Source organism: Xenopus laevis, chromosome 2S, assembly GCF_017654675.1.
Source record: "Xenopus laevis strain J_2021 chromosome 2S, Xenopus_laevis_v10.1, whole genome shotgun sequence".
NCBI lineage: Eukaryota > Metazoa > Chordata > Amphibia > Anura > Pipidae > Xenopus > Xenopus laevis.
In genome coordinates, this window is record NC_054374.1 from 135,820,290 (window position 1) to 135,828,836 (window position 8,547).

Below are 8,547 nucleotides of genomic sequence, written 5' to 3' on the forward strand. Positions count from 1 at the left end.
TAAATGTAAATAATGTTCCTAGGCAGGTATTGTGGAGCATGTTTGGGAAATGCTAGAGAAATGCCAGAGGAATCATTTGGTTTGCAGCAGAAGGTCCAATGAAGGACCAGCTTGGAGCTGCCAATAAGAGATTTGCTGGAACGTTACATGGGGCTTCCGCTAAATAGACAAATACTCATCCTTTAAATTAAGCCTGCCTCATGCAAAGGAAGGCAAAAAACTCTGTTGAGATTAAAAAAGATGGGGCCTAAAGCTGTCAGAATAAATTCCTCCCAAATGACCGTGAGTTCATTGTAAATTTGTATCCATTGGTAGCAGCTCTCAAAATAAATGTATATTTCAATTTGTCTGCAAGTGTGTTTGTGTGTACAGCTCAGATTTGGGATTGTGTTGTGTAGTACAGCAATTTTGTAAGGGGTTGAGCTGCCTTCAAAAACAGAAGAGGCATCTCTGCTAAGCCACTAGAGGCCACAGGGTGTCACCATTTCCCAAAAAACTTTCCTAGTGAAAATGGGTTTCTCGCTGCTCACTGGAAGGACAGTACAGACTCACAGACTGGCTCACAATACATCATCACCTCAGATAATTGACTTAAATATACAGGGTATGAGACCTGTTGTCCAGAATGCTTGGGACCTGGGTTTTTTTTTGGATAAGGGTTCATTCCGTAATATGGATCTCCATACTTTGGAGGATTATTTTGCCTTCAATAAGAAATATTATTTATATCTTCGTGATCAAATAGAATCTACTGTTTTGCTATTGCAACGAAGAGAAAATATGTTTTAAAATGTATAATTATTTGATTAATATGGAGTCAATGGGAGATGGCCTTTGAGAAATTCATATATGTATTTATATATGCACATGGGTGTCCGCAGAAGGGGGCAAAGGGGGAAGTTGACCCACCCTGACTTCTCCAGCTATTCCAATAAATTGTTTCTAAATTTAATTCTCAACAGCACAAAGGGGGGAATTCACAAAAGTGTCAGGAACGAAAAAATGTCTTTTAAATGTCGTACAAAGTGTCGTAGTAAATTCAAAGAGCATTTACCCGCCAATTTTCTGACGTCTACGGCACTTTTGAAATAGTGTTGTTAAAAGTGGGCGTGTTTTTTTGGCGCCACTTTTCCCTAAATTTTTATGAATTGCTCGTAAACTTCCGACACATTAGGCTCTCCAAAATGAAAATATCGGTCAAATTGTCTTTTGAAAACGCTCGGTAAAATGTCGTCTGTCCGTCGAAAAAATATACACAACATTTTAGAAAATTGTCGGACTTACGAGACTTTCAGAGACGGTAACATCTGCCTTTGTAAATTTGACGTTCATACGACATTTTACAAATTTGTTGCCCGCCACTTCTCGGTTTACCTATTTTACCGACACGTTTGTGAATCCCCCCCCCAAAATGTTTTTTATACTAATCCCACCCCAAGACAGGCCTTAATTAGGTTCTACTGCATTGTCATGAATAGGTTCATCTTCATTGGGAGGTTACCCTATGTGATATTTGCTTATTTGCTCCCCCCCTCCGGAAAATGTTCTACAGACACCCATGTATAAGTATAAATATATAAATATACTTTTCCAAGAACCACTGGCTCCTTAATTTTCACTATTAGTGCACCAGCATATTGTATTTTTCTTTTTTCAATTTCTTTTTAATATATATTTCCTTTTGGTGCATAAACATGTCGTCAACTCCAGGAGGGGGACTGAGCTTTACGAAAACTTGTGGCCTTCTAAAGGGAATTTCACCAGCTGGTTACCAACTACATAATAATGCAGCTTCTTTTACTCCAAAGCAGTACGGTGAGGTTAAGGGTTCTCTCTAGTTTGTAAATATTTTCTCTGGTTAGTGTTTCGTGTGATCCAAGGGCTTCCTCCTCTTACATTGTATAAAATCTATACGTACCTCTAGTGGGGAAATTTTGTTTTTAATGAAGATTTCCTATTCTTACCACTTTTTTATGTCGTTGATAGCTTGGGATTGTGACCTCCGGTTTTGTTGAGACGAAAATTATAGATATATACCTTTATGTATTTTGTTTTGTAAAAAAAAAAGTGGAAATTGCAGCAATAAATATATTTTTTTCCTTGAAATGAATCTGTGTGTTGGTGTAAGCAATTAATGCCGATAAATATATGCTTTTGGGGGGATAGTCGATACTTCAGCTACAGACATAATAATGCACTATCCCCTGTTCAGTTAGCCCTGGAGAACAAGATGGCTAGTATAGTAGTATGTATAGTAGTATGTAAGATTAATATTCAAAGGAGAAACAAACCCGTACTAGAAAAAAACCCTACCCTGCGTAGACCAACCTCCCTCCTCCCCCACAGCTTAACTGCCCCCCTGGGTTAATGCCCCTAATTTTTTACTTACCCATCCGTGCAGATCTGGCCTCTGTAATTCACAGGCGCCATTTTCTTTTTTGGTCTTCTTCGGAATCTGAGCGTAATTTCGGTGCATGCGCAGTTGGAGTAAATTTCCGGTCACAATCGACTGCACATGCGACGAAAGTTACGAAAATTTCCGAAAAATGTCACGAAGAAGACAGATAAAAGAAGATGGCGCCCGTGAACTCCGGAGGCCAGCTCTGCATGGAGGGGTAAGTAAAAAATTAGGGGCAATTGCCCGGGAGGGGGCAGTTAGGCTGTAGGGGAGGAGGGAGGTTGCACCCCTATAGTGGTGTCAAGGCCCTTTCTTTTGCTTTTTCAATTGTGTTAACATAGGCATTTAGATATATCACAAAATATCAATATTATTGACAAGAGAATCAGTACAAAAATTCAAACCAATGCTTGATCGAAAAAAAATAAAGCAAAAAACATAGTAACCATATTTAGTTAGTTAATTGGTTAATTAGTTAATAATTTATCTCTCTGCATTGAATAAAAACAACATGCCAGAGTATTATACAGTATATGTGGAAAGTTGAATGGACAGCAATATAAACTTAAAAAAGTAGAGTTTAAAAAAAAAATCAAATTGCACATTAAAAATTGTACATAAATGTTTAAAACTTCTTTTCCATCAGCAATTTGTAGATTATCTAGGTATATAGACCAACTATCTAAAAAGCATTTTCTAATTTTTAGATCTCCATAAAAATGTAATTGCTTCCTGGAGACAAAGAGATCTCAGATATGACAGAATTTCTTTCAATACAGGAGGTTCCTCTGTGATCCAATGTAAAAAATATGGATTTACCAGCTGCTGCTAAAACAAAAAATTCAAATTCTTTGAGTTTTTTAATGTGATTCCATTTGGAGAAATCCAACAAAGCTAAATGTGGGGAGACCTTTATTTTAATTTGGAAAGTTTTCTGTAAATAAAAATTCAACTTCCATCCACATAGCTTTTATTTTAGGGCAATTCCAAAAGTAATGGAACACCTTTATGTTGTGTTCTTTACAAGGAATATGTTGACCCATCAGCATTTTGTAAATAACACATCTTGTAGCCTAAATGTTTTCATCTAAATTCTAAATTGTTCATCTCTCCAATTTTCCCAATTGACACATTTGTTATAATTCCTTTATGGAGGAATTTAGTAGCTGAGGAGAAATGATGGTATCTAAGAATAAAGACCATTTAGCAGCCAGATTTTGCAAAGGATGATCGTCACAGTTAGTTGGTTGAAATAATAACCTAGTAATGACAGGTATTTTGTTCTGAGATGGCTCCTCGATTATTTTTTGAAGTGACTCCTAAAAGGGATGTTTATTAATAGCTACAGCATCTTTTTGCTGGATTAGTTCAGGGTGACGTAGAAGCTTCATGTCTGTATGTAATTCTTTGACACTCATTAAATTTTGACGTAGATTCTATAAACTCTCAAGAATGAGGATGTCCTGAGTCAGGATCAACAATACGACGTACTGTATTTGAGAAATACCTTTCTTATTCCAAGAAGGAAGATTTCTTTTTAGAAACCCAGGCCCTATCCTTCTGCTTAGTTACTGGTCTCTACTCACCAGAGTTCCTGTGCCAGCTTCTATTCTATTTTTCATACTTTCCCTGATGCTGACTGTGTGCTGCAAATTTGTGTTATTCCTTTACAGAAAGTGACGAAAAGGAAATATTAGGCTGTTCCAAAAACTATCGGTGTCTGCATTCTTCTTTACAAACTCAAATATTCACTGTCTAAACTGAAAACTGTTTCAAGATTTTGCTTTCCTTTGAATGACTAAACTAATATTTAGTTGTATAATCAGTGTTTCTAAAAACTGCTGCACATCTGTGTTACATGGAGTCCACCAACTTCTGGCACCTGTTACATTCCACAATTCTTCTGCATTTTTTGCTTTTGCCTCAGAAACAGCATTTTTGATATAAATATCACTCAAGTGTTTTCTATTGGATTAAGGTCCAGGGATTGGGCTGGTCACTCCATGATGTCAATCTTGTTGATCTGGAACAAAGATGTTGCTCATTTACTGATGTGTTTGGGGTCGTTGTCTTGTTGAAACCCCATTTCAAGGGCGTTACCTCTTTGACATAAGGCAACACAATCAAGTATTTGATGTATTGAAACTGATCCATGATCCCTGGTATGAGACAAATAGACCCAATACCATAGTATGAGAAACATCCCCATAACATGAGGCTTGTGCCACCATGCTTCACTGTGACTTGAATTCAGTGTTTGGGGGTCGTCTGACAAACTGTCTGTGGCCCCTAGACCCAAAAAGTACAATCTTGTTTTCATCAGTCCACAAAATGTTGCGCCATTTCTGTTAAGGCCAGTCAATGTGTTCTTTGGCAAATTCTAACCTTTTTCAATACGGGGTTTTCTTGCCGATAGCTTGGCTTCACATAGGCGTCTTCTAATTGTAACATTACTCGTAGGTAACCTTCCTGGAGCAGATCATTGTCTGAGTATTCTATTCTTCTATCCATTCAAATGGTAGTTTTCCATTTTCTTCCACATCTTTCAGGTTTGGTTGCCATTTTAAAGCATTTTAACTAATTTTAGCTGAGCAGCCTATTACTTTCTACATTTATTTATATGTTTTCCCCTTTCCAATAAACTTTTTTCGTTGAACAATGTCTGGAAAGACCCATTTTTACTTTCAGAGAAAAAGGCACAACATTTGCTCCTTAAATAAAAACCGTAATTGACACTATTACTCTACTACACCTACTAGTAAATTATTTGCCATATAGAAATATAATTTCTACCAAAAACAGTCATTGATCAGGTTAGTGATGTTGGAAAGCTATTATTCTAAACACAACTGTGTACCATAACCTGTTGATGAGGAATGAAAACGTCAGGGCCATGGTTCAGCTTGTATTTTTAGGCAGACAGAGAGAAGCAGATCCACTTTCATCTGCAGCTCTGTATAACTGCACTGAAAGGTACAGCTTTCAAGTTTTTTGGGCCGATCTCCTGCAGTCAGGCAGAAGCTATACCTGTCATTGCAACTATTGAGAGCTGCGGAAGAAAGAGAGTCCACGTCTTTCCACCTGCCTTTAGAGCTCAAGAAGAGAATAGCGGAGCCATTCCCTGTGTGGTCTAGTGGCTTACCCTGTGGCATGCGGGGGCGGCCACCATGCCTTAGGCGGGCGACGCCCACCGCATGTGTCCTGTTCCCTTCAGTGCCGGTTCTCGTATGGCGCGCACGGCCACGTGCTTCCGGGTTTATGCGCTGGCGTGATGACGTCATTGCGAAATGGCGCGAAATTCAAAGTATTTAAAGGGGCTTTGAATGAAAACACATTGCCCAATATTAGGTGCTATTTGTTGGTTCCTGGGTGCTATTTATATGTGAATCCTGTTGATCTTTTGGTTATTGACCCTTGCCTTGCCTGACTACTCTAAACTCTGTATCCTGACCCTTGGCTCACTGTTTATTCTGACCTCTCCAAGCTGACCCTTGCCTATCTGACTATTCTACGCTCTCCAATCCTGATTCCAGCCTGTCTGACTATTCTTAACTCTGCTTGTGCTGGCCCAGCCTGCCCGTCCAAGCTGCATTGTCTGGTCTGTCTTCCAAGCTGTGTTGTCTTCCATCCATTATCCTTGGTGAAACTAAAATGTCCCTTTGCTAATCCAGAACCTTTAGCTTTGCTCCTCCCTTATTAAGACCTTGCGGCATCCAACTAGCTGAGGGCTCCTCCCGAGGTGAAAGGCGGCTGTTAAAGGCAGAAGCAAGAGCCGAGACCAGGGAGCCTAGCACTGGTTCTGGAGTTAGGTTGCCGTTCGTGACAGTATTCTATTATAAGCACAACTTGTGCCAGATGCAGCGTACATGATCAGTACCAATGCAAGCAATGTATGTATGGAGCACATCAGCAGGCATAGCCCTTGCACTCCCGCATGGTATGTGAGTGTATTTCCCAAGGGATGGACAGATTCAACCCTTTTTTTCCATGGGAAAATGCATCTATTACTTAGATGTTGTTTTCCAGAACACTTGGGTCAGTGTAATAATAAGCTGATTCTAAGAATTTCTCTTCAGAAAAATATGCATTTTCACTTTGAAAAAAAATATATTAATGTACTGTAAATTATTACTGGACCCTACAGAAACTGCTGTTCTTCCAGATGATTTATAAGTGTATATTTGTATTAATAATAAACGTATTGTTAAGTGAAGAGTATATGTACCACAAGGATATTGGCAGTTTTCCTAAAGTCTGATTCCTATTTCAAGAAGAGTGGAGTTTGGCAAACTAATATGTATGAGCAAGCAACAAGCAACATGGGGCATGTAAACCAGGGGCTAATGAACGTTTATCTATTTATCTTAAACATCTACTGTATATATTAATATTATGCATCCAAAATCACTGTATACATATACTGGAGTGTTTGTAGTTCAGAGGCATAGTCCATGGACACCACTTGAAAATTTAGTGATTTGCCCCTTCCCTGTGGCAAATTTACTAAAGGGCAAAGTGGACGTCGCTAGCGAAAATTCGCCAGAAATCCAATCAGCAGGGTCATCGGCAATTTATTAACAGGCGTAGAGGACAATTCGCTAACAAAAAAGACCATCACTAATGTAGTTTCACACCCTATTGGCAGTCTAATTTTCACTCAGGCGAACGATAATTAATCTACAAATTCACTAAAGTGCGACTTTTTCAGAACGTTACCTCTTTCATCAGAGTTTCCTTCGCCACCTTAGACCTGGCAAACTGATCAGATGAAGCTACATCCTCCTCATTCTTATGTCAGTGACATCATATCCTGTATGCCGGAAACTCATAAACAAAAAACGCTGGTGTTTTTTCATAGTATAAAGCGGGATTGCCTTCGAAAGTTGTAACTATTAAAAATGTTTATTTTAACATTTTTTTTCCCATTTCCATTCATGTCTAGGGCATTAGAGGATCTCTTTTGTCTTTATTTTGCTTCCTTGGACATTTGAAATAATAAATGGCCACTTCAAGCATTTGCACCAACATCTCTAATAAAGACATCTATGCGACATACGGTATATGTACCGCCCTATTCAAATTGACCGAATCATAAGAGTAGGGTTGGGCGAATTTGACCCATTTCGCTTCGCCAAAAATTTGCCTCCAGCGAAATGTCGGCGTTAAAAAATTTTTGACGCGTACCGACATACAAGTCTATGGGCATCATTTTCGCAGCTAAATAAGGCAAAAAAATTCGCCCATCCCTGCGTAAGAGTATTAGTTAGGCTAGGCAGAAACTAATGTTTAGCGAAAGAATGCTTGCGCTGTCGAATTTACGTTAGTGAAACGTTCGGCTGCAGAGACGCAACTTCGCATTTTACTGAATTTTGCCTGGCGAAATAGTGTGAATTATGGCGAAGCCTTTGCAGGTGAAAATTTCCCCTTTAATGAATTTGCCCCAAAGTCTTCAGTGATCCTAAACGAATTTACGTTAGTGAAACGTTCGGCTGCAGAGACGCAACTTCGCATTTTACTGAATTTTGCCTGGCGAAATGGTGTGAATTATGGCGAAGCCTTTGCAGGTGAAAATTTCCCCTTTAATGAATTTGCCCCAAAGTCTTCAGTGATCCTAAATTTTTATAATCCGTACCCACATCCATCCTTTACTCTCAATAGGATTGTGAACTGGTCCTTTCATACTACAGTTTCATGTTATTAATGTATATTTAATTCTTTCTGCCTATGGGACACTCCTATGGCCATCATGGCATCCAAGAATGTCATTATTGGTTCATGATTATTGTTGTACAATTGCATTACAACACACACTTTTCTGTTCATTAAAGAACAACAACAGACAATGAGGTATTGATTTCTGGTCATAAGACTATTGAATTTATTCTGTGCAGTCTATTTTAAAAACCAGAGACATTTCCAGGGACAGAGTAGAAAACCAGAACTCGTCCTGGAAATTAGTGACACTTGGCAGCAACGATCTTAGCATGTGAATATAGTTAAGGTTAGCTTTTAATTCTTCTAAATAATGTTTCTCAGATTTGTTGTCTGTTGTTTTTGACTATGAAGAAGGATATAGAATTTAAGTGGCTATAGTACTGCTATAAACAGCTTTTCATCTTTTCAAAGATGAACTGAATACCAAGAGCAGA